The sequence below is a fragment of the Bombus pascuorum genome, chromosome 1 (assembly GCF_905332965.1).
Source record: "Bombus pascuorum chromosome 1, iyBomPasc1.1, whole genome shotgun sequence".
Lineage (NCBI taxonomy): Eukaryota > Metazoa > Arthropoda > Insecta > Hymenoptera > Apidae > Bombus > Bombus pascuorum.
Window position 1 is genome coordinate 24,454,201 of NC_083488.1, and position 27,418 is coordinate 24,481,618.

The window sequence follows — 27,418 nt, forward strand, 5'->3', positions numbered from 1 at the left end:
ATCTGCGATCATCCATACATTCGATCCTTTTTCTCTTGAAACGACACTGGTTGAAATCTATTACACGTCTTACCCACGCGATAGGCACTCTAGAAGATTCAAAGAAACCGGAAACGTCTGACAGCCATAACTGTATTGCACCACGTACACCAGTTGTTTGTATTGAAATTGCGGTGCGTGTCTCTTCGAGCATAACACGGACGTATTTATTATACCGTGACTTTGTACACCGGTACTCGTCGATGATCGAATACAAATATAATATATAGGGACTATGGTGGAGGATTTCAAAGAATTTTAGTACCTTGTAAATTTTAAGAACCTTATTTCATTATATTACATATAATTATCATTTATTTATGTAATAATTACTTTTCTTTGCAAAATTAACTGTCGAGCTTTTTAAACTGCTAAAAAAAATTTTTGCAAAAATCGCGATACATATCAAAATGCACTTGAAATCATTCACAGACATAACGATCCAAATTTTAAAGAGAAATGTAAAAATATGACGTTCCTCCTATCGAAAATCAAAGTAAAAATCTGGGAAGCAAGAGAGAAAGAGATGCAGTGGTTATTGATTTAGTTGTAGTTAGGCCGTTGGCTTCGCCCTCCGCCCGAGAAGCGTCAAGATCGCATGCACATGCACACACGTAGAACAATAGATCGACTGTCGTCTAACGGCATTCTAGCGGTCGGACGACCGATAATAGGGGCATCCAGTGCGAGCGCTCTGCGGACATTCCGCGTTTCTCTGTCCCAGGCGCACCGGTTCCGTTGCACTAATGACTGGTTCGCGATCCGGGGCGTTAGTCGGGAATCGGCCCATCCCGGACGATACGGTTTTCCACGGTTCTTGAAAGCCGTTCGTTGGTTCTCAACGGACGAAAGGCAGATTCACGTATACGACTATATTATACGAATTTTCTTTCTCAAAGTATTGATTTTACCTTTCAAATAATTGTTATATATTTTTAATACTGTTTCCAAAGCATGGAAACTAAACCCAACAAATTAAAATCATCATAATTAATATCTAACGATTAACATTTAAATACTTTTTAATGCGTTATAGTCAGAAATTGTTCTTTGATGTTGTAATATTTAATATTTCTTTTATATCTTACAATACATTTATGTTACTATACTTTCGTATAGCATACAAAGCATTAATATATAAATATACATAATATACTAACATTAGAATAACTAAGACAATATACGCATTTAAGTATCTGTGACCCGTAAAATGGCTTCTGATATTCAAATCAACTTCTACAGATATATTCTCAAAATATGAATAATCTAAATATCTAGCAATAAGCCGTGCTTTTATTACGCTTGAAATGTAAAGCACTCGAAAAGAAAATCATTTTCATATGCGGTGTAAAGCGAATGGCGATTAGCCAATCCGCAAAAACGACGGTCGCGTGTTCTGTTTGGCGAAGGGGTTGCACGGTGGGACGTTGTCGCGCGCGCGGCCAGGCGCGTCCCGATTCCGGCGTGTCATAACAGGGGAATGAGCTCTCCGCTCGGGTGGCCGGCTCATGGCTGCGCCACGGAATTATTTATACCGCTTGATTACACGCGTTGCGACGAGCCGCGCCGAACAGACGACGGAAACGACCGAAAGCTCGCTCGGAGACTCTATGCGAGCCACGCTTGCCGTGCTATCGCGCACGCATCGTTCTATCGGGCATCGATGCGAGGAATCCGACATACTTTGCTCTCCTTCGCGATATCGAACAGACGATAACGAGGACGACGTACATCGGGAATGAAAGAAATAAGGGACGACGGAAAAGAGACTGCTTTTTACGGTTGAATTGTCTCGTGCGCTTTTCCTCCTATATTCTTCCATTTATCGATTTTTATAATATAGAGAATTCTGGACATTCATTTCCACGATATTGTTCAATTTGGCGAGTAACGTTTTTTCTTGAATGTAGATATACTTTGTGAAAAGTTTCTTGCGAACTATTAGTAGTATCTCATATTGTAATCCACTGCATGAAGGCGCGAAAGTGAAACCCGTGCGCTCACACGGAAACGGTATCGCCTAAATAAAGTTTTAAGGACATTTTAATATTTATGGACACAGGAGGGTCGCGTTTCGGACGCTCCAGTTCGCGAATGCACGACCAGTAATAAACCTGTTTGCCGGCCGCGGTGTAATTTATTTTAGAAACACGTGGGTGGTCATCGGGAGAGAACGAATTTATTCGGTCGAATCGTGAAGAAGTTGATAACATGTCTGGCGGTATCCTTGATAATTTATTGGTTCCTTTCTTCTCGGTTGGTTCGTGTGGTTTCCGTTTCATTCTATCCTGTATCATATTTTACTTACTTTATTCTTTGTGGATTAACAATGACAAAAAATAGAGCCAGTTTACGTTTATATTTTTGCATCAATGATATTTATATAATTACATAACTGTTTCTCTGTTATATGAAGATCAAGGTTTCCTTGGAACCTTGGAACTAGGTCAAGAAATTATATCGAAATGGTTAGATGTAGAAAAATAATAATCGTGCCAAGTATTCGTAGGTTCTTCGTGCCGATTTTACGTGAATAATATGCCAAACTATGCTCTTATTCATCCAAGAGGAATTACCTAATAAAATTAATCATACGTATGTGTGCCACTTGTGACTCACGTGACATAATTTCTGTTAAATTTCTCGAATCGTATCTTCGTGTACAAGATTCGGGTGAATCAGATGCATATTTCCTGTGTATTTTCTACAAATACGTCGTAACAAGATCGGTAGCTACTCGAGGACTATTAATTCTCTTGGTACGCGCGGAGTCCCGTAATTCTCGATTCGAAGCACCGAAATACGCCCGGTTGACCTTGCCGCGTTATTAGGCTACGCTTTAAACGAGATTTCAGCGTCTTGCTGTTCTGTCGATAGCTCCGGTGTCTGTGCCGATATATTTAGCTTCGTAGCAGGGTATCGCGGATCGACGATGCAGAGGGGCGAATCTCACTGAAAAGGCGATAGACAGCGTTAGAATCGGCTTTTGCAAATACACGTACTCGCGCGAACAAATGCAGAATATTTGCTAATATAATAATTTTCGACATTTAAGTTTGAAATATTCTTAGTATTCGACAAAAATCGTCAATGTTATATATTGCCCGTACATGTATTAACAAGAAAAATGTATATAACTATCTATAGGTAGCAGTAAAGTGTATCTATAAATATATGTATATTATTTAGAATATGTGATATTGAAGCAGGCAACTAAGGTTTTTTATCATTGAAAGCATCTGATTGTTTTTAGCTCTTTCAACATTCTAGGAAAGTCGAGTTCTACATTTATGAATTATTGGCATCTCATTGTATATTTTTGTAGCTTCGATACTCCCATTGTAGATCCATGGAATTTTCCAAGCTGGTACATGCCATTTATCCGGTAATACATTCTTTCGTCCGATCCGTTCTATAATTACAATTTATCTTCGGATAACGCTTCCTCGGATGTCTATTTGCTATAGAACGTTTTAGAGTAACCCGATGAGATTCTGATGGAACGTTTACAAGGTCATAATCATGCTTCTTTTTTGTTGTATTCGGTGAAAGAAAACTTTGTTTTCTTCGCTTTTAAGCTGTCCAACGATATCATGATAACATGAAAGAATGATCTAGGTCACCGAGACTTTCTGCCCTCTTTCTTTTGATCGAAACTGAAGGTTAGACAGATATTTCTTTTTTCTACATCATTCAGCGTGAATTGCTATAAAATAATCATATCCGGAATATACTTCGAACCCTTCCCTTTATTATATCGTTTAATTAATTCATCGGTATTCAAAATATCCCATCTGTTATTTCGAAGTTGGAGAAAACTAGAATTTTATCGATTTCCTTTCTGCCATCTTTGCCTTTTTTCGTGTAATTTAGAATATCGTATCGATATTTCGTGACAGTCTATATATTATAATTTTATTTAAAAACTAACTTTATAATAAATATTTCAACGTATGTTGAGAAATAAGAAAAGTGTTAGACAGGACATACATAAATACCGCGTGCTTTGAAAAGACACATAAAATTTATATCCACACCTCTGCCCAATCTTTCTGAGATATTCTGTAATAAAAATCTCATAAAAAATAAAAATCTCCGAGGTCACATCTAGAAATCCAAGATCATATGTCAGAAATAACTTTAATCAAATGATACCGATCCGTATGTATCGCGCCAGCCGCAGACATTCTTCGCGGTGCACGCGTCCGGGACGCACCGTAACTTGCGCTGGCGTCATTCAAAGTGTTTTCTCTTGTTGGTCACTCGGTTTCCCCGCTCCTCTACTCCGATTTCCGCGACGAACGTCGTCGTCGTCGTCGTCGTCCGGTCGAGTGTTTGCGCGCGCCGCTCCTCGCGACGCGGTCGCACGTTTTATGACCCGATAAACTACCGTGTTCCTCAGCTAATTTTCACTGTGACGAAAAGTCGTTCCGGCCATGAATCTTAACCAGCCCAGAAATATCGCGGTCTGCGATTGCAGTGATTTCTTTCTTCATCCTTCTTCGTGATGTTTTTAAAGAATATTCTTAACATACGGATTAGACGATTCGAAGAACGACGTGGATCAGAGATAAAGACTTGTATCTTAAGTTTAGACACGTCAGAGTCTAAGATCGGCGCGTTACTAAGAAGAAAGTCGAACTTGATGATTCTTTGAAATTTCTTGAATGTAAGGGTGCTCATAATATTAAGTGGGCCTTATGAATTCCGACAAATAAATTTTTATTATATGATAGCTTATTATGTGGTACGTATCCTTCTATTGTTACAATCGGTACCGAAACGGTTTAACACGTTAACTGGATTCTTGTTGGTCCTGAATCAATGCGTATTTCCATAATGTAAAAAAGATCACAGAAAATTCTACAATACTTTCCTAATAATCCATGTAAAGTATAGACGAGGTTTTACGATATAGGAGAAAATTCTACATGAAAGTTATTGATTACGATACAATACAGTTATTTAGATAACGAAGACCCAGTAAACAGCGAACGTGTTGACCTGAAATACTACAGTAATATTCCAATTACACAACTCATTACAACAATTCACCACAAAATTTCAACTACTAAACGAATTAACTTTCGCTTATCATTTCACTTATTATCTTGATCCAATTCTCCTTCGCACTCATCCCCCAAACTCATCTCTCAAACCATTCCAGCGTCAGCCCAGTAACCGAACCAAATACTAATATCACTTTCAGAGTCAGAATCACGCGTTTTCAATCATAGTATCGCACGAAATGTCGCGTAGGTATCTCAGTGTCGTAAAGACGGTTTATTGGTTCCTCGGTTTTCTCTCGAAGGGGTAAACGGAGCACAGACGGTAAGGGGTAAAAGACAGAGGACGAAGGGTGAACGGCTGATAGGGGTGAGCCGAGTAGAGGTGGCCGAGAAACGTTCGCACGAAAGCTCCTACCCGCTTAGCTTTCCTTCTCGCGAGGACTCGAGCGTAGAGAGCAGGGTGGAAAGGGAGAAAGGGTCGACGAGGTTGCGGAGGGCGGAGGACGCGTAAAACCTCCGGCCACAGATCGATAGGGAAGGTCGGAGGTGTGTCGTGTCTGTTAGACTTTGGCTCGAACTCGCGATTACGTAGCCAACCTTTGCCGTGCTCGCTCCTCGTGTCGCGCGTACCGACCACGAGGAATCGGTCGAAAGCCACCTGGAAAATCCAACTCTGCCACGCTAAATGCCGTCAACTGGCCTTTCATCATATGTTCGACTGTATTGGTCGCAAAATTCTCGCGATATCGCTGTTTGATCGACCGTAATTATGCTCGATGTATGATGTCCAAGGGTTGATGCTCTTTACTGGTTTCGTCTGTGGGCAGGACTGTGTGGAAACGATTGGGTATTTGATTCTTGGATAGTGAATATTGGCGGAAACATGTGGTTGTTATGTGCTGAGATTAGGAATGGCATTGGTATTGAGTTATAGTTTTGAAATTTGTTTAAGTTCGATTATGTTATTTATTAACTTATTTATTTTGAATGTTTTGATTTTTCTTCAATATGCTGGAGAATATAGGATATCTTACTTACTAAAAGAGATTTAATTTCTTTTTTAAAGTAACGTGGCTGTATATACTAGATATGTATTTAGTGAAATCATTAATACAAAAGAATAAGAAAGTGATATCATTCATGTCATTCTTTTGTAGTGGTTAATTAAACGATTCTTTAATTCCTCCAAACAATATAATTTTATTCGTTTACTTTATACACGTATCATAAAAGCAAAGTCGTAAATATAATGTTGTAATAAAATCAATTTAACAAACACAGATAAATGATATATTCTCCGCGAGGATAACAACTAGGTAATCTTGAAAATGAAACAGTTCAAACCACATAAATATTTCGTTGATTACCACGATACAATTCCACGTAATATACAGAGTAGCTCTTTTTGAGAATCGAACCAGCTATTTCAAATAGATATTGTATTAGTAGGAGAGCTATAAATCACGCGTTCGTTATAACCCATTGGGACCCGATGAAAAGTATCGAGAAAAAGTTATCTTTGCGTCACTTGTCACGTCACTCACCACTTGTCAATAACAATTATAAATTCGTAGAAAAACTGTAGTACATGGCATGAAATCTATTCATTGACGTTGTTTGATATGTAAAGTATCAAGCACGTTGGGCCAGATTTGGATTGCGAACCAACAATAAAATGTTAAACATGATTTAGACGAAACAATTGACCTAACGCTCCACCTTTTTATTACTGCTTTATCACTGCGAACCAGCGACCAGTAACGAAAACAATTTAATGTTAATAATGATATATAAATCATCTAATCAACTACACAACATTGATAAAAAAAAATCTCATCTTACTAAGTCAATCTTACTTTTCAAACTGCAAAAATTAGATACCACTAGAAGCATTAACCTATTAAGTATCGAGGATTAGTGCTCCTTATCAAAGGATTAATTGAAATGAAATCGTGTGAGAAATCACTTACGCGCTGAAACATGAGCGTTCGCAGCTGATTTTTACTTAAGCGGTGGTATCTGTTCGAGCGAAAGCGCGGCTGAAAGTGATTTTATTGGAATAACGTTATCTCGGGCAGGGGTGACGAGGAGTCAAGCGGTTTATCGGTGACAAAACGTGTTGTGGGAATTCTGGCGCTAATATCGGCGGAGAACGAGCTCTCCGTGTCGGCCGTCGGGTATCTTTAATGTTTTCATTGCCGACGTCGACGAAATAATCGGCGCGCGTTTATCTGGCCTCGCGGCGACGCGCACCGTACACTTTTAATCTGTGTACGCGCGCGCGACTATTCACTCGTTAGCTCGTGTTCGACCGTGGCTAATTTATTCGCGTGAAGAAAAAAACGTGGTAAACGGGACGATGACGATCTATCTGATAACGATCTTGTCAATGTTGACCTTTTAAGCAAGCTCGTTACTTACATGAATATTCTCAGTAGGGAAATTATTGATGACGTAGTGGAAAAGTTTCGTAGTCTATGCAAAAATACGAGACGTGTGTATTTCTGAAGTTTTGTTGTGTTTTATATAGGTGCAATAGGAAATTAGCTATTTAAATTCTTTTGCATGCGGTAGATTATAGTATATAATTTGAGGAAACATGCATTTAATTTGAAATTGACTGAAAATATACGTTTTTCAATAATTCTCACTAATTTGAAGCAAATCAGTTAGAAAGTATCTATATGTAGATAGTTCGAGTAATCTCCAATTGAAAATTTTGCAGAATACGCTCTTTCTTCTATTACTGATATATGATTGAATAATCAGCTCGTAGAAAGTAAAAAACGCATTTTCGTAAGCGTTTGCGTGTCTCGGTGTTTATTTAAACATATCGATTTCCTTAATCCAATGTTCAATATCGTATCATGGAACTACGAATATTTCGATTCAAATAAAACATACAACACTAAACACAAGGAGAAACCTTCTATTAAAGAACGTACGTATATTTCTTATGCCATTTATATAACCACTGAATACTTTACTATTTAGTTTCTGATGCTCTTTACATAAAACCCTAAACTGGACAGAATATTATTATGCAGTTGCTTTCCGGCCAAGAATTATCATATCAATTTCCTTTTAGCAAAGAACTATCAAATTGGTTTCCTTTCAACGAATTACCATATTCGTATCTTCGAAGAAAACTTTGCAAAAAAAAAGAAAAAAAAAAGAAGAAGAAGTGACGAGCACGTGGCGCGAGGCGTGCTCTCTCGTCGTTACAAATGCAGCGTTATCGATCAAGTATTACGGAAGCCATATACATACGTGCATAGAACACGACCTGTCGGATATATCGCGACGAGTATCTTTAATTAGCGGCGTCGCGCGACCGACAAAATATTGGCTTGCGCCGTACGAAGCTTGAACCAGTAATATAGTTGTGCCGCATGTTTTCTCGCATTTGTATGCGTATGAACGAGTTTGTACGCGTGGATACAGGAAACGCGAAGGGATAGTGATATATCGGTAAAGAGATAAATATGACAGTAAATGTATATTTATGAAGGGTTATCAGAAATAAAATGGTAAAACAAGCGCAGTTATACGGTGTTGTGTATCCGGTTTTACGGTTTCGTTTTCCCTTGTTTTCATTATATGGCACGTTCTCGATTAACATGTTGGGCGATTGGAAAACTTCAGCGAGTTTACGTATCTTTTACTTTATCTTAAAAACGTTAACGTAAAATGTTAAGTCTGGCACGGTCACGGTTTGACAGGATGCAGATATTCGTCTTAATTTTTAGTTGACGGTGGCTATATAATTAATTAACAACTGTTATTTTCACGTGTACGTGAGAAGGAGAAAGATAAAAGTAACAAATAATTTGCAGTACGAAAAAAGATTTTTAATTAGAAATTAACAAGAGTTAGGGAAGTTACATGAAAGAATTCGAAAGTAAAATATACAAAACTTGGACAACGAAAGTATCGAAAGTAAAAATTAGTTCGAATCCAAACGAAATCCAAAAAGTTATTTTCATCGCGAAAACGAAGCGTCTCCAGTGTGGACGTGGAGAAACGGATATTATTCGAGGGACGCAGAACGAAGTCGCGAGCATTTAAAAGATATCGAATAAAGGCGACGCGACGTAACGACCGTAAAACAGCCAAGAGGATTCTCCGGAAGCAATGCGCAGATTCAGCGCGAACCGATGTGTAATACAAGTTCGTTATTCGTACGCGGAACGTAACCGGGCTGATTATTTCGAGAGAAAGACGCTCTGTAAAATTAGATCTAGTTAATAGCTAATTACTGATTAACTAATTGCTAACCAACGGTTTAATTGCTAACGCAGGAATCACCACTAATCAGTAATTCAGATTAATTAATATCGTAACAGGATGAGTTTGTAGTTAATTCGATCGTAACCTCGATTGCTCTTTGTTCTCGTAACGAACGTAGGACTTTATTAAGTAGCCGATAATTTTATTAACAATGAAATTATATCATAAATGAAATTAATGTACATAGGTAGTAGATAAGAACGAAAGGAATACAAACTTTTGGAATCGTTCAACTTTTCGTCGTTTTGATATTAATCTTTGAAATAATTCGTCTTTTTCTTTTCATATCGTGTTAATACATGAATTTAAAAAAGCTACTTTCTATCTTTGCAGTCGTAAAATCTACCTGTCTAACTCTTTCATGTAACTTTTCTAACTTTATAACTTGTAATTAAAAACTTCTTCGCGGAAATTATTTATTTCGGTTTTCCTTCCTTTCTATGCTTATAAAGATATGTAAGAGTGTGAAGTCGTAAAGTAACATTTTCTATTCACTGGCATTATTAGTTACTAACGCTAAGTAAAATTTAGCTTGTAATATGAGACACTTTTAATTTTCTGTATATATTTTAGAATACTACAGTAAGAACACGTTCGGTACATAATCTTCATCGGCCAATCAAATACTACGAGTATTTTAATTATCATATCCCTAGTTTATTTTCAGCGGTATCTGAATGATAAGAATTGCGATACAAAAGTTAAATCGACTTCGTGAAATTCAATGTTCTTTAAAAAATTCGCCGGACTCAAAATCAATAAAGCAGCACCAATTGTATATCGATTCTCGACGTGCGCCTAGGAACTCACGGTTTGCGAGATTACAATCAACGATCAACCGTGTATCGCATTAATTAGCGCCGTACCGTTGTAAGCTCGTATAGCATCGATCTTTTTACCTCTCTGAATTATTTAACCAGTCTTTTGTTGCTTCGTTTGGAGAATATTTTTAATCCTGTTTGTGCCGCATGAAAATTAAAGATTTTGTTTTTGCGAAAGCTCGTAAGCGAAGTTACATTGAAATGTTTACTGCGAGATATAAATCTTACGTAAGATTGCACAGTGGTTGTCTTATAACTAACAAGAAACCACCATTTGTTTTTCTATAAAATTGTTAATATACTTCTTGCGAGTAGACTGCAGATGTTTATATAAATTCGCATCCTCAACGAAATAATTAAAAGAATAGAACATCCATCCTACTAAATATTGTAACATGCACTGTATTCCAAATATCTTGTACATCTTTTCGCAGCTTGAAATTTTCGCAGCTTAAAATTTCAATTTCCCATAAATGTAGTAACATCCACGGACCAGTTATCAGATAAAAATACTACGAAACGATTCAGTAAATTAAAAAATATACTTTTTGGCTAACGGTTCAAGTTCGATCCTTAGAATCTATCAAGGGCTATCGATAGAATAACGCAAAGAAAAAAAAAAAAGAGAAGAGAAAAGACGAAGAAAGCGCATAGACGGAAGAAGCGTGAAACGGAAACGCGGAAGAGCGAGTCCACTCGATTTATCCTCGCTTTCGATCGTACGGGTCTCTCGCGAATCGCGTTACGTTTCGAGTACATTGAGAACGGTAACTGAGGATTTGTAACGAGCCGTATCGGGAACGACGCCATAACGGAACAACCGTAAATCACCCGGCATACTCTTTTGCAATTAAATCGCGCGGGCGCTCGCGAGCTCATTTTGAAGGGAAACATATCAGCCGCGAGGGTCGTTGTAAATCACAAACGGTTAATAAAGCTTGGTGGGGCAACTTCATACCAAACCTCTCGGCGTTCCTTCCTCGTTCGTGAGCCCTTCCGACAGCTAAGAAATTCGAGAAGACGAGCTGGAAACTGCGTTAACGACCAATCATTATTAAAACTGCTACAATTTTTTTCCCTTGCTTCCCTCCTTTGCAATCCACTTGCTGTTTCTTCATCTGTGACAGAGTTTCATGGTGAAGCTTGGTTGTGATTTTATTGACGTCAGATTTTAATTAAATCGAGCTTACCTAGGTTGTTTCTTAATAATGATGTATGATACGATGTATGTGAATGAAAGGAACTTACTAGGATCTTTTGAATTTTCTGATAATTTATTTGATACTGTGCGAATCACGTGTTTCTATCAAAATATAGCAATTTCCTTCTGCTCCGTCGTTTCACGTAGATTCCATGATTTTCTTCCTTCTCTCTTCAAATTTAGGTGCTAACTCTCAAATAGAAAGATCAGTCACATCGATCTTATCGCAGAAAAGTGTAGTTCGATGATCACACTTTGTCAACATCTTGATCTCCGTTTCTATCGAAGAACGAATCTGTTGTAAGAACCCGATGAAACACGTGTCCCTCGAATCTTATCAAATTTCTAGTGTTTGCATTAAGATAAATTGCACTTGTCTATTAAAATACCATGAACATACGCATAATAGTAGCGTGATTCTCGTGAACGTAATCGGCCAGATATATTCAATGACGAGTTAGAGCGTCTTTTATTCCGTCCAGTGGAGCTTCAAATTACATTGAACTTTTCAAACGAACCGAAGAGGAAATTACAACATATTGTTGCCTACATAGTAGAACGCACAATTAACGAGCAATTACAGCAATTCAATCGCTCTTCTTGAACACAAAGCATTTTTATTTAGGATCTTTCTTTCTTTCTTTCTTACATATTTTACAGTTTATAAAAGTTTCCGAGGAGGATTCGGAAAAACGTTAAAACTGGGTAAGAAGATGCTTCGGTGTATTTAATTATATTTTTAATGTTACATTAACACGCGCGTTTTACTGTTATCTATATTTAATTAAATACAGTGAGGTGGTAGGATGTGTAGGGTGGCAAAAGAATACTCGGTGTTTTATTTAACAGTGCGTTTATTAATCCGACTAGCGGTTTCTTTACAACTCTCCACTTACGACTCTCTTTTACGACTGATTTCTTAATTTCCTTTCTTCCCTTCTGTCACCTTTCGTGTCCGTTAGACGTCCGCGATTGTAACGACAACCAGATGTCTGCACGTCCTTGCCGCGTACCTTCAATATTTTTAAGGACCCACCATAAAACCATTTTCATAATTAAGGTCCTTCAGGCCAAAAACAAGCTTTCTTTATATTTTTGCTTACTACAGGAAGATACGGGAAAGTTAGTTTTCTCACGTTCGGTATCTTCCGTTAGCAACTTTCTCTCAAGGGCGGTTAGCACCTTTCTTCACCCATCAACCTAGAAAATCGGCCAATTGACAACGAAGTCTATTTCCCTCACGCTCCTAATGAAAACTTATCCTTAACAAATCAGCTCTTTTCGTGTCCTTAGACCCAATCACTAGCTTTCCTCCGCCACAACATCGTCACTAAACTTCACTGATTTTCCAACTTTCGAACAGTCAACATCTTTTTACCGCGTTTCTACCCTTAGATCTATATAAAGTGTAATTTATACTTGCCAACTCAGTATGTGCTAAATTATAATTATTAAGTGCATAATAAAGTGCAATAAAAAAGAAAGTTAACAGTTGTGTCGGCTCAATCTTCTTGTATTTTTTATAATCTGAGTTGTGACTTGTGGTTTTACGTGACACGGCCGTTGTCACGTACGCCTAGTTCCAGGTATTTGGCGGAAGGACCGTAGGGATATCGACGGCCCATTAGGCCTGTCGACATCTACGCTTTATCGTGGCCTTGCTTATGTTTCGTCGGTCTTTCGTAAACAGTCTTTTGTCGATGGTATACTGTGTACCGACGAAACCGTTGGAAAGAGAATTGTTCTTTGAGGCCTAGTGCCGCTACAACAGGAAATTACCTATTATTTTGAATTCAAAGCAATACCTTCATTAACGTATTCGTTGCCCCAAAAATTTCTCCCTAGAAGCAGCACAAGCTTTTGTATCAGAGATATACTTAATTTAACTAAACGTTTGTTTTAACGTCATTAAACGATTTTGCTTATTTCGCTGCTCTTTTTGTTAAAATGCGCAAAAACAAAGAACATTTGCATAATTAGTAACTTTTAACATACTGCTTATCGAACAAGTGTTCGTTTTGACGGTAATTTGCAGTGTCATACCAGCGTTAACGCGAAAATAGCCTAACAGACTAATAGATTTATGTTCGTTAAAGCGTTAATTGCCCCGTATTATTGTAAATCGATTTCAGGCGTAATGAAAATCGCGATAATCAATGGTTACTCCACAGTAACGCATAACGTGTGACGGTGTTCATTTTGTGTAACTGGATCATGATCGCGGAAATTTCTCTCATTTTTGCGCAAAGACACGAGAGTGAACGAAGGTATTTTCTTTTCACGGTTGATCTCGCTAGTCGAGCAACTTTCCACGACGACTTAAAGAGCAGTCGCCGTCCGGAAGTCGGCTCTCCTGGCTGAAGTTCACGAGACCGTGTCACCACTTCTACCCTCCCGCGCGTACCTGAATCTTTTCCCACTTTCCACTGTACGCCACTTACACATGCAAAAAACTACACGAAAGTCGTGGAAAAAGGAGTCAAATGTAGAGAGACAGATGCACTTTTGGAACAGTTCATCATTCTGTAAATAAAATAGTTTGTATATTACACTTGAAAAGTATATGGGTAAAATATGACAGGTTCATATTTTTTATTTTCATGATGTTGATGCTTGCTGACGGCTATGCTTTGGTTCTCTTTATATTTTTTTTCGTATATGACTGTGATGCAAAGCTATGCTTCTTGTAAAGGCAACGTGCGAGCGTGAACGCCGTTCAGCGGTGACTGGATGTCGAAAGAGGTCGAAAAGAAATCGATATCTGGCGGCACGTCGTGAAAATCGTTCTGGTCTAACCGTTTAACCCTCGTTGGGACGATGGGGTGCTGAAAACCTCGACTTCCGGTTGCTTCCGTTCTTTCAATTTGTTCGCCGCGTCGTGAATTCTCAATCACGCTTGCTGTACTAATTCTCGATATTCGAAAATAGCGATGATTCGGAGAAATATTTATTTTTTTGTTTACATGGTTGTATAATGTACGAAATGACTTAAGATTTTGGAAATATTTATATCTTAATCGTCTTTGTAATTGCAGATTTGAAATAAGATTTTAAGAGAAATACGTAATATAAAAATTTTTGTTCGTACGATTTTTCGAAACAGCCGCATTTTAAAGCAAACCAATGCACTTGCTAAAGAATTAAATAAACACATTTCTGCCAAACAGATTTACGAGGAATCGCACTGAACTACCCCTAGGAAATTTATCCGTTGAAACATCCGGAGCTACCCTATATCCTTCTCAAAATTCGAGACTACCATTTGTCGAAGTTCCAAGATACATAGGTCGGAAGGGATACAGGTGCATAAATTTTCGCAGTGGCCTTTCGTTCCCTCAGAGGAGACCACGTCGAAGCAACCTCGACATCTTACTCTCCTTGTATTTAGTTTCGTTTCAACCTCGGAAGTTCTGCCTCGACGAACTTCCTGCAAGTTGTTTTTCCCTGCCATAATACTATTTCACAGTGTCAGATGTGGTGGAATATTAAGGACAGGTCGCGTAACTTCTCATTCAACCGGATCAAATGAATAACGAAAGCAAAACACCCATGTTCAATATTTCTTAAAAATTCTGTGAAAAGTCAACGATTAACTTGTCCTTTTTCCATCATTTTTTCATTGATAGATTGTGTTCGCCGAATAGAATTAATAAATAGTGTAATATTAAGGGTGAATTGCTTATAGTATTTGGAAATGACTGAAAAAGAATATTACCAAGATAATTATAAATAGATTCTTAAGTCTGCTGCGAGCAAAACATTTTTGCATTTCTTAAATTATTTTTCTACTTTTACTTTTTAATGAGAATATTATAAATCTGCTTCGAATTATAATTCTTTGTATACTTTCTTCATATTTGAAATTTATATACAATTGTTCAATCTAAAGCATCGAATTATTTATATATTTGTCAAATAATCATTATATTTTAGTTACCCATGTAAGACTTAATCTTTAAGTGAAAATTATATAAATTACATTATAATTAATTAAGTAATCTAAAAAGACACAGTACAACGTCACGTTTAATCGGATCAAATAATCGTAAGAACAGAAAAAGAGCGCTGTGTTAAGTCCTCGTGGAAAACTCTAGGGAAACTCACCGACGAATTTCTTTTTCTGGCCGTTTCCTCGTCGACAAACTGTCCCCGTCGAATAAAAACAACGATCCTCATCGACAGGGGACGACTAATTAAATATAACGGGCCGCAGAATGAAATTCCCTCCGTTACGAGATAAGATAGTCAGCGTAGCGAGAAGTTCGAACGGTGACCTAGCTGCTAGTGAATTAGCGTAGTTCGGTAGCTGGAATAATAATGTTCCTTTCGAGCGGGCGCACAGCGTGGTTGAGCCGCGTTGCGCGTTAAATTAGCCCTGTTTCCCGTGTGTCCGTGCGCGAAGAAATTCGCACCGCCGGCTCACGCGGTATCTTTTTTAATTAAATGTCCTCTACACGCCAGTCTCTCATAACACAGATGAATAAATGATAAGTAGGAATAATCGCGGCGCGTGTGTAACCTACAAGTTCTAATGAATATTTATTCGACGCTGGCAACGTTCCTAATGTTAAATCGTTTTCATCGGAGTATTTTCGAATTTTCTCTTTTCCGACTTTTTGGTAACTGGATAAAAGTGCGATGACACGTTTTAAATTATTGTTGGTACATTATTGTCGATACAAAAATTTAAGTTTACCTTTTACATCTTGTTTATTAGATTATATGTAACTTTCTTTTTTCCTCGTTTCGTAAAAGAATCTAGAAAACCTTAATTAAGGCTGGACAATTTGGTAGATCGGTAACTTTTATTAGATACTTGATAGACGTAATAGCTGTATCGTTAATCAACAGAAAAAACAATGGAGAAGGAGACTGATTCAAAGGAATATGTAACTTTATTCCAAATTCTCGTTATTCTCATTAAAAAGTAAAAGTAGAAAAATAATCTAAGAAATGCAAAAATGCTTTGCTCGCAGCAGACTTAAGAATCTATTTATAATTATCTTGGTAATATTCTTTTTCAGTCATTTCCAAATGCTATAAGCAATTCACCCTTAGTATTACACTATTTATTAATTCTATTCGGCGAACACAATCTATCAATGAAAAAATGATGGAAAAAAGACAAGTTAATCGTTGACTTTTCACAGAATTTTTAAGAAATATTGAACATGGGTGTTTTGCTTTCGTTATTCATTTGATCCGGTTGAATGAGAAGTTACGCGACCTGTCCTTAATATTCCACCACATCTTTATTCCATCCTACACCTAATATATGTACCAAAAAACGTCATATCATCTGAAGCCGCAAAGCCAGCTCGCGTATCCACGTAATAAGGCGAGCTGTAAATCGCAAGTTACATGCTTGTCGGAGCTTGGAAGACTCTATCATGGCCAGAGTTATAAATTTTCGTGGTGAACGTTCTCTTCCTTCCTTGTAGCTCTATCTGCGTTGAACGCTCAACGGGGTCTTAGCCAATATAGGCACGGACGATCTTTCCTTTTCACGAGGGGGGAGAAACAGTCGCGGCGACGACGTGGACGTAAGTCAGGTATCACGCTGTTTGTTCAATAATCAATTCGACGCCCCGATGGGAGTCGTGCCAAGATACTGAAATATTTTGCAGAGGAAAGCCAGGCAGAGCGGGCGCAGCACTTGCTTCTCTCCGACGAGAGAGCTTGCGAACGAGAGAACTCTCGTCAGAATTTATCGCCACAGCGAAAAGCGGCCCAGCCTGCCGCAGCTCGAGCGCCGCTGCACCGGCCCGCGATCGATCCGCAAGCTTTCTCTCCGCTCTGCCTTTCCTCCTCGACGCGTTCCTCTCTGTTACGTTACGGGGACCTACAACTAACGAATTGCATTTTTTTGTCATTTTATGGAAAATGCTTGTAATGGTTTTTCTGGTAATTTGATTAGTGCTAGGAAGAGGTAACTGTTTCATAGATGTGTAAAGTTGATCTACAAATGATTATTCCTTTTTTTTTTTTGTTATTGTCAGTTTTGTGAATGATTTTTATGGAAATTTTGTAAGGTTCGTGTTACGATGTTAGGAGTGCGCGAACTTTTTATTTCAAAAATTGAATGCTATTTGGAGTAACAGGGATCCGCAGTTGACGAAAATAAATGTTCTTTTTTTATTATCAATTTCGAAAATGTAAGTCTTTCTGATAATTTTTTATGGAAATTTTGCAAACGTTGTTATTACGTCGTAGGAAATGCATAATACATAAATTAATCGCGTGTGTTCTGTTGTGATTTCTTAAGAGCTGTAGAAATAAATGAGTTGGTTTTCCTGGTTCAAAATAATCGAAATTTCTAGTAAATCCTACAATTTGGATCTGATTGTTTAGGTAGCTGCATTCCAAGAGTAGTAGTATTTTGTTACACAATATTTAAGGCATGACATCATTTCACGTTTATTTCCTTAAGTCGAGCATCTTCGAGCGATGTCACCTTTAGTTTTCACCCTAGGAATTCTTCAGCCTGTTAGTTCTTTACTTTCCGGTATTCACGCTTCATCGCAGCGAACATTGTGAAGCGCACGGGACGTCGGCTACCTAATATCAAAATTTGCATATGCATTGTAATACGAGAGCCAGTCGATATATTGCGCGCCGCGTGCATCGTATATTTTCCTTTTTCCACGTTTTGTTTCTCGTTCAGCGTGCTCGAGGTCAAGGCAGCCGCCCATAATATTCCATTACTATGGATCCACTAAACGTCTCAGCAGCAAAATCGCGTATGATTTTGCATATACCTATAATTTTATATTGCACAACATGTATACTACCGATACGGTGAAATTTCAAAGCGTTTCGTATCAGTGGTGTAAATACCTCGAGTAATTCGTTAACTCTTTTACGTACAGTGACCAAGGAATATGTTTTAACTTTAGTTTTTGGTATAGAAAATTTGGAGTTTTGACGTCTCAATTAGTTTGATTGGTTTCTGAAAACTAAAGAACGAAACAGATTTATTTTGTTGAAAACAAGCAGATTAAACACATTCGATAAAAGGTTTAACGCTGGAAATAGGTTAACGTATAAAGAGTTAAGATATAAAATTTGTATCAAGAAAAATCAAAATGAAAGATTCATGGAAAAATATATGATACAAGAAGAAAAACTCTTGCAACGAATAATTTAAATCCCCAAAAATGCACTGTTCCCAGACCTGAATGATTTCTGTGAAAAATTACATTGTAAGAGATCATTTTGCCTCACTCATTCTAGTAATTCTAGTATTAACTAAGAGTGATGAGTTAATTCATCATTGGAGAACGCTTCCGTTGCGAGTAAGACAAATTACAAATGAGTCATTCAACTTCGTTGAGATTTTGCGTCAATTATAGTGTGCAATTCGACAGCTTTATACATATCTCTTGCATACACATACACCTCATACAATACAATTGTGTGTTTCGCTATTGCACCTGTTATATCCAATGAACAATACACGTGCATTATATCTACAAGAATTCATTTATGTACGGTAATTAGTCGGAACCGAAGTAATGGCTATAGGTGTAATGGAGCAATGCAACATTGAGAATTCGTAGCAGTGACGATGTGTGTGATTCGCTAACTTAATATTTCTAATGATTAATGGTGCAACGCACACGAGCGTGCGATTCTGTTATTAAGCTTTATGTTATGGCTATAGTCGCCTATATACTTCGCCTACAGTTTTCTCACGTTTAGCTCACGTGACGTAAAAATTTCTTTCCTCCTCTCTGTGAGATATATCTATAAAAAGACGCGAATATCAAAGAATTTTTGTTCTTTGCTGGAATTAATACTTTTCAGAAGTAGTTGACGAAATTAATTACATTAGCGTAAAGCTCAAAATGCTCATACGCGTTGCATCATTAGCAACGTACGTAAAGTTGTCGAATATGAGGAGAGCGTTAGAAATGTGCAAATTCTAGACATCTGTCTGACTCTCTAGACATTAGGCTCTGTATCCTGAAGTTACTAGGTTGATAGACACGTGCAATGATTCTTATCTGGATCGTTAGATTGTACAGTTTCATACAAATTCGTATATTTATGAACAGAGCTGTTAGAATAAATTGTAAAAATGTTTTATACGTTATGTACATTCTGTATATTTCTATAGTTTTAAATATTCATTATATGCATAAATATGTGCAAACTGATTAGTATTCTCGCAAATATTTCTTTAGACGGAGATCGACGTAAAACGCAATCGGTATTATTAACATAATCTTCCATTAAAATCTTCTGTTAAAATCGTCGATCGAGATTTATAAGGGCCTTTTCATATTTAATTACCAGGCGACTGGGTCGATTGATATTTTGCGCTGAATTTGTGTTTCATCAAATTTCGTCATTCATTAAACGTATCGAATATCATGGAAACGTTTTCTATACGTTATTATTCATACTTTAATTGCTCGTAAATAAACTGTAATTCTAACTCATTTCGTGCAGGAATACCATTTTAACAATTACTTACGTGAAAAAATATCATTAATAAAAGCTATATGAAATATATTATACAAAACATATTTTGTTAATTTTTTATGATGAAAAGTACGCCGGAAGCTAATTTGATCCGGTAGTTCGAGGGAGATAACAAAGAAATAACAATTTACAGGTAATTTAGGTGACAGAATTGGAATTACGATATTACGACGCGCGTGTAGTGTGTACGATCGTTAATTAATATTGTCCGAAAAGAAGGGAGAGACACGCGTAATTTCGTTGCGTGGGGTTAATCAACGGCCGCGATATCGCTGGAGAGAAGAAACGTAGCGAGGAAAGTTTTTCGCGTACGCACACGCGCAAACACGCGCGCTCGCGCATACAGAATATGTATCAACGATGCAGCGTGTAAAGGGTTGCAAGTTGTCGCGTGTACCTCCGTCCCGCAAATGGAATCTCCCACGCTTATAGTGAATAATTTCACGAGTATCATCGTGAATTATACAGAAGCATCAGTGTGTTGCACGCCGGACACTACGCGATAGCGATTGGCCGACGTGAAATTAATGCGCGAGTATTATCGAGTGTCGACGTCGCGCTCTGAATAAACACGTTAGTTAGTTCTTTTTTTTTTCAACACCGATCGCAGTTGTGGTTTTTCTCGTTAATCGCGAATAGATCTGCGGGATGAACGTCGAATTTCCACGATTCTTCAGTGATATTTTGTTGCACTTGGTACGTAGCATAAAATATAGTGAAACAGATATAGGGAGGATTTTTTTAAATAATGCAGAATCTTTCAATTGCAAAGGGTTTTAATATCACCTTCTAAAAGAAACGTACGTATGGGAAACTTTTTTCCATGAATTCAACTTCGCTTCCCTCTTCGACCCCCATAGCATTAACGTACACGCATGTGAATATTCACCAATCCCTCGAACTTCCCAGAAACGCTTCAGACACCCGTTATTTTTCTATTATCTTCTAATTATGCCTTTTTAAATATTCAAACGTTCGGCGAATCGAATTGAAATGGTTGCATTTTCGACGATCGAGGGACGAATCAAGGCCAATAATAATACAATAAATAAGAAATTGTTAGCGACTTTGAGAACGAAATTGCATAATTCTCAACGTTCTTTCTCGTTCACGGCCAGTCGAAGGTGACACTCGTGCATCGATGACCAAAAAAAAAAAAAAAAAAAAAAAAAAAAAAAAAAAAAAAAAAAAAAAAAAAAAGAGGAAAACGCGAACGTGTAATTTCTCCTGATAGATAGAGGACCAACTTATCTTCTTGCGTTCTATTCTTTTCGACGGACGCCCCATATAGAACGGGGAAACGAAGAAAACAGGAGAATATCCGAATGGATATTCGGAAAGGATATTCAATTCCAGGACATTTTACAAAATTAATGGCGAATCTTATTCAAATAAGATTTCAATAGGATAGAACACATTATAGATTGCTAGTTCTACTGTCAACGATAATTAGATTGCGGATGTTTATGCAATTTTATACTTTTATGAATAAAGTTAAAGGAATGGAATCCAATCGGAGCTTTGTCACATCTATTTGATATTATCACTTGCATTTACGTTGTATATTTTACATATTTATTTATATATTAGCTTATTATATTTTATTTATATATTAGCTGTTATTGTGTACATTCCCACACTTTTAAATTGCCCATAAATGTACCAAAAAGTGTATCCTTCTACATGTCACATAAAATTTCACAACAAAACTCGTTCATAAAATATTAAACACATCACAATGTAAAAACAAAATTTTTTACACAATATGACTAGAAATAATTATAATTTGCTACGTTGAAAAATTGTTTAAAGTCACAAGAAGGTACCGAGCTTCTGTATGATATAAATTCACGAGAATCTCCTCGGTACATGAGTAGAGTCAGAAAGGAACAGAGAAAGAGGACGATGAAGAGGGAAAGAGAAAGAGAGGTGGCGAATCGGTGCGCTGCGTTGGTTGGTTCGCGTATCGCGTATGTGCCGGTTACGCACGTTACAATCACGTGATTCCATTATGCCTGCCTGCGCGCGATTTGTTATTGTAATTACTGGAATCTGCATATCAAGCGACGAAAGTCTACGGCCGGGCTTGTGCTTTGTATCGTGACACGCGGATCTATCGTGCGCCGTAATAGTTGACGCGCGATATCATCAAACGGAGTTGCACGAAAACCATCCCGTGCTCGAAATCCACCAGGGAAAAGAGTTAAACATTTCTTATTTTCATTGCATATGAAACTATGAAGATCTCTGGTATAACGATTAATTAGTTAATAGCATTAATGAAAGGACAAGTTAAAAGCCGTGAATTATATAGACTTTTCTTTTAAAATCCTATAGCTGTACGTCCAATTAGATAACTTGTAATCTGTGAAACTCTCTTTTTAAATTTCATGCGAATTTTGTCACAAGTTAATTATGACTATATATATAAATAGAAGGTAGAAATTGGTTTCTCGAATAATCTCCACTTTATTTTCAAGAGTTTATTTAGGTAGAAAGTACTATAGTATGATAACAAAATCTTCGCTTGTTTTGGATTTCGTACAGACTCGTAAATCATACATTTACCATTAGATCGTGGAAATATCATCAACAGAAATCAAACCTCAATATAGAATTGTCGTAAAATATTCCATGTTCTTTATACAAGATATATTTTCTATACTGAATGAAATTTACAAACACGTTGGAATGAAACAGGTTTCGGTCGCGAAAGATCGGAATTCGATTTAGATTCTTAAACCGAGTCGTCGATCGTTGCGAAAACAAGAAAATCGTGGACGCGATGACACTGTTTCCTCGTTGGTTTTTATTCACGAATTTTCGTGCTTGTCCAAGGCACGCCTTGACTTTTTATTGACCAGACTAGCGAGAAACAGACGATCGTTCGCTGGCACAATGAGCATCGCTACCCAACAAGCGGAATTTTCGATGGGTAAGCATTAAGCGTACGCCTACACCGAGCACCATCCACTAGTCTAAAAGTAACCGAACCGATATCCAGTCTAAATATGGATTTGCGTGTACGTTGGCCTTTGTGAACGCTGTTCGAGCCCTGCTCCCTCTCTGTTCGATCTCTCTTCTTTCAAATTCATTGCCTTACCTTGAAAAGGAACGATTCAACTCTCGAAGGAACCAGTAAAGTCACCATAAGCAAAGAATTTTTATGGGCGGTGAATTTTCTAGTTTTTATAGTTTTTCTTCGAATTTCATGTCTTATCATTCTTATCTTTATACACTCGGTTAGATGTTGAATACAATTTGCAGATTATCCGAGTTGGATAGTTTAGGATACGATATTTGGAAATTAATTTCAACTCGTATGTTGTCTGAATGTAAAGTACGTACAAGTGGAAATTACAGGTCTGCTTGTTCAATGTATTTCGCGTAACTGATGATGAGCGTAATCGTAGATTTGAAATAATTGATTTTCAGTAACATATCGTGCATGAAGCTTCTTCGAAAATTAAGATACTCAGGTTTAATTCTAGTTTATTTTTTTTTGCATGAAACCATGTGTCTTTTATGTCTTAATTGATGTGTAATGTTCTTAATCCCGTACAAGGAAGTATTTTTGTCCCAAAGTAATTAGGTTAAAAGTGTTGCGAGTTAATGAAAATGAAAACTCTTCCACGTTTGAAACACGTGTAACTGTCTTTCGATACAGTTCATGCAAAGCTTCGCATGACAAAATATCTATATTCTCCTATTAATATATCTTTTTTCCATATAAATTAATCCCTTTATATACCCTATACAAAACACAATCACCTCTCACCTTATTCTATTTGTCATATTCGCTCAGTTTACAATTTCATCCCCCAATCCTGTTACTCGCAAACAGAGAAATCTCTTTGGATATCGTCGAGTCTGTAATTCAGAGGTGGAAAAAATTGGGTCAGAAAGTTGGAGGTCCAGTTTCGCAAAGAAAGACGCGTTTCTGCCAATTGGACGAGACTTGCGCCCTTCCTTCTCGCGTTATCCCCGCGGAAAACGACCAGTTATGGTTCGTTGCCCGCTTCGGATCCGAATGTGAACAGGGGCGTTGATTCTTCCCGTCGTAAGTGCACGAAATCTTCGATTATGGGCGTTCTGATCGCGACGATGCTACTAGGAACGTCGATTTTTTGAAAGTCACTGGTAAGAGATCGCTCGATGCTGGCGAGGTGATGCAAGTAGAAAGCGTAGATTTATGGCGGATAAGCTGCTGAAGTCTCAACGACAGAGTAGAGATGACGTTCGAAAGTTTCGAATATCGTGATCGTGCTGTTACGTTTTGGAATTTGTTATTTCCCATGAAAACTTTTGAAAAAGTTATATTACATACACACGGTATTTTGACTTACGTGAAAATTGCATATACTTGTTTGTTGTCTAAATACAAGATTTTCTATTATTCTTCGAGTTTGATTAACTTGTTAAACGTTAAGATCTTTTTTCTTGAAATTAGTCTACGGACTAAAATTCGTCGCGATGCATTTGAAAAATGGCAGTAAAAGGAACATACGGAAGCAAGTCATTTGTTTCCAGACAATTAGACGTAAGAAATCAAAAAATTAACCAAAAATGATGATCAATTTCGCTTCCAAAAAGCTTATGTATTAAGAACTATATATAGTATCGCACATCATTTGACTTGAAGAATATAGAACACGCGATTTCAAGTTTGTCCAAAACAACCAAACAAAATACTCGAAGAAGAGCAAACTGTAGGATTCGAAGTGGCGATGGTATCCCGAGGTGTTCACAGGTGATCGAAAAGTTTCGAGATTGCGGAAAGGCTGATTGTCTCGAAAACAGTAGCCTCGACACGACGTGTCCTATACGCGAACTCTCCAAGGACTTTCGTAATGGAGTTGTATCAATAATACAGGGGCGTAATAACTTCGGAAGCAAGGGCTGCCACACCCTATTAACCGCATCGCTTCCACCGCAATTACAGCACGCCTTCGTACACTCGTGGCTTGACACGATATTACTAGGCACTGATAATAAACTTACATAGATAGTAGATGCTCCGTTGTACGCTTCATCCTTGTTCACTCGCATTTAAACCGAGAAACGTGCATAACAAGGTCTTTTGTTAATTATCAGATTGAACGTCACCGAGAATATTCCTGATTTCGTGGACTTTCATATTTCGGTATCTTTTCCTTTGAAGAGATTCGTTCAATAGATGCGACTAGTTTCGTAACGAAATTTCAATGTAGAGATTCAAGTAAACGCAAGAAGTGTAACATATCTAGCGTAAACTAACTTATGTACGGATCAATGAACTATAGGTTAGTAGGTAGATAGGTAGTTTTATTAAAACCTGGTGGCTTTGAAATAGGTCTTGGATTACGAATTTTTTAACTTTTCAATATTACACACAATTTATTACTATAAATATTCACAGTTATTGCAAATAACAGTCTTTCCAATTTGTGCCTAAAACGGAGATTAGTATAAATTTAAATAAATAATTGTTTCCTCATCGCATCCTCTATATTCATTTAGGCTAAACGAAGAAAGTCACAGCAAGATTCTTTGTTAATTATTATCGTACTGGACTACTCCAATAATAATTATCATCTCACATACTGGCAGTTCTGAGAATGGCATTTGTTTGATCAATCAACGATCATTTATTAGCCTAATAGTCTAATGGGAGTGAACGATGTTCGTTGATCGCTACCGAGGATAGAAATCATGGACGATTTTCGTCGAATTCGCGGTTACGAAAATTAATCGAGTTTGCATCGTTAATTAGCGCAATAATGATTAATTATGTTGCTTTTCGTGGAACCGTGATTTTGAATATTTGTGTCGTTAATCGTCGTTTTAATTGTCTATTCATCACCGATACAAATATCATTAAGGATTCCATAACTTTCATAGAATTGTGGTACTAAAGACCGATGTGTTTGTTTTATGAATTATTCTGATCGTTATTCAACATTTATTGTAATGTAAATCGCGGCTGATTCTGAAAATCACGATAAATAATGTATTTTGTTAAATGACGCTATTGTGAATCGAAGTTTTGACGGATTGGATTAAAAATCGTGGATAAATCTGATTTCCATTGCACCTTGCTGACAAAAATTGATTGAAATACACGAAATATTCTGTCGGTTTGGGTATTCGTGTTATTTGTGCAGTTGCCACTATTTCAGGATGTTTTCAGGTTTGGAATTTACGTACTGTTTATCGATGGATGATGCAACGCCATGTCGAATTTGAATAACACGACCCACCGTGTGAATAACGAATGTATTTGTAAATTTTCTGTTGGTTTCTTACGTATTGGAAATCTATATCTGTTAAACATGCTTCGTCAACCAATATCCCACTACTGTTCACTACCTTGTACTCTTTTTGCAGCTTCCTGAAAATTCCACTCTTCATGGGACAACTCCTTCATTTCATCGCTGTGATTCTTTTCTTATTCTTATTTCATTTCAAAAGAATTAAGTCTAATTTCCAAATGATTTCACTTAGATTAATTGCTTTAAACCAAAAACAGGGAAACAATTACTTCTACGTTTCAAACTTTTCCGCTCATCTCGATAATCACCAACTGTTCCAAAGAAAGAGAAAAAGAAATCTGTTTGCAAAGAAAGAGAATGGTAACAATTTTGATCCAGTGCCGATGAGAACGAATTAACAGGAAAATCGATCGGTTTGGTTAAAAGCGTTTTAACGGTTAATTGTAACGTAATCGCGCACACCGACCACACGCTAAATTGATATTTATACATCTGCGACCGAATTAGAACGGCTTATAAATACCCGGGCCGCAAATAGCGTGTGGCATCGCGACACGTGCGACCACATGAGATGCACTTCATACGCTTGTTTATTATTTACTGTTTACCCTTCGAAGCGACGACCTCTTTCGTTGCCACCAAAATTCCAGTATTGCGCCACTTTCCATGTGCTGCGTTCGTAAATTTTAACTTATAACTTCGCTGGAATCCAGCAATTTTTGCTTTGGTAATTCATTTATTTTGGAAAATATCCTCTATCAAATGTGTGAATCTCGATCGATACGATGTCACGCAAAAGGATTATCGAAAGATAATATTACATTTTGTAATTTTTACATTTATTTTTCACACCATTGAATATCACTCGCATAGAACGAGCATTGTTTGAAAAATATAAAAAAGATATAATTTGAGAAATTATAAATCATATTTAGATTAATCAGGTCTTAAATCGGTAAAAAGATACGGATAATATATGCGAGGTGGATAATCGAATAGATTATCAGCAAAAATTGGATTATCCTGATAAAAAGGATAACGTAAATGCGTTCTTGCGCGAGGAACGATCGCCGGTTAAGAAGATTACGATCCCTACGTGTCTCGCCAGGAATTTGCAATTTCTAGTTGAATATGTATAAACGTCTGGAATGTTAAGTTTAGTGAATAAACAGAAGAGTTACGTTAATATCATGGGAGGAAATTTGAATTGTAAACGGGGATGGCTATTTTCGTCGAACCCATCTCGATTTGAAGGCTGTAAAGTGTTATTTTCTCTTAATTCTTCTTGCAACTGAGAATTATTTTAATATCGACACGCAA

General features: G+C 37.3%; 1 protein-coding gene across 3 annotated transcripts in view; it reads left to right on the forward strand.

Moving 5' to 3' along the window:
- Positions 1 to 27,418, forward strand: part of LOC132914899 (neurogenic protein mastermind-like) — a 244,996-nt gene that overhangs the window by 130,859 nt on the left and 86,719 nt on the right. The gene's annotated exons all lie outside the window — the stretch shown is intronic.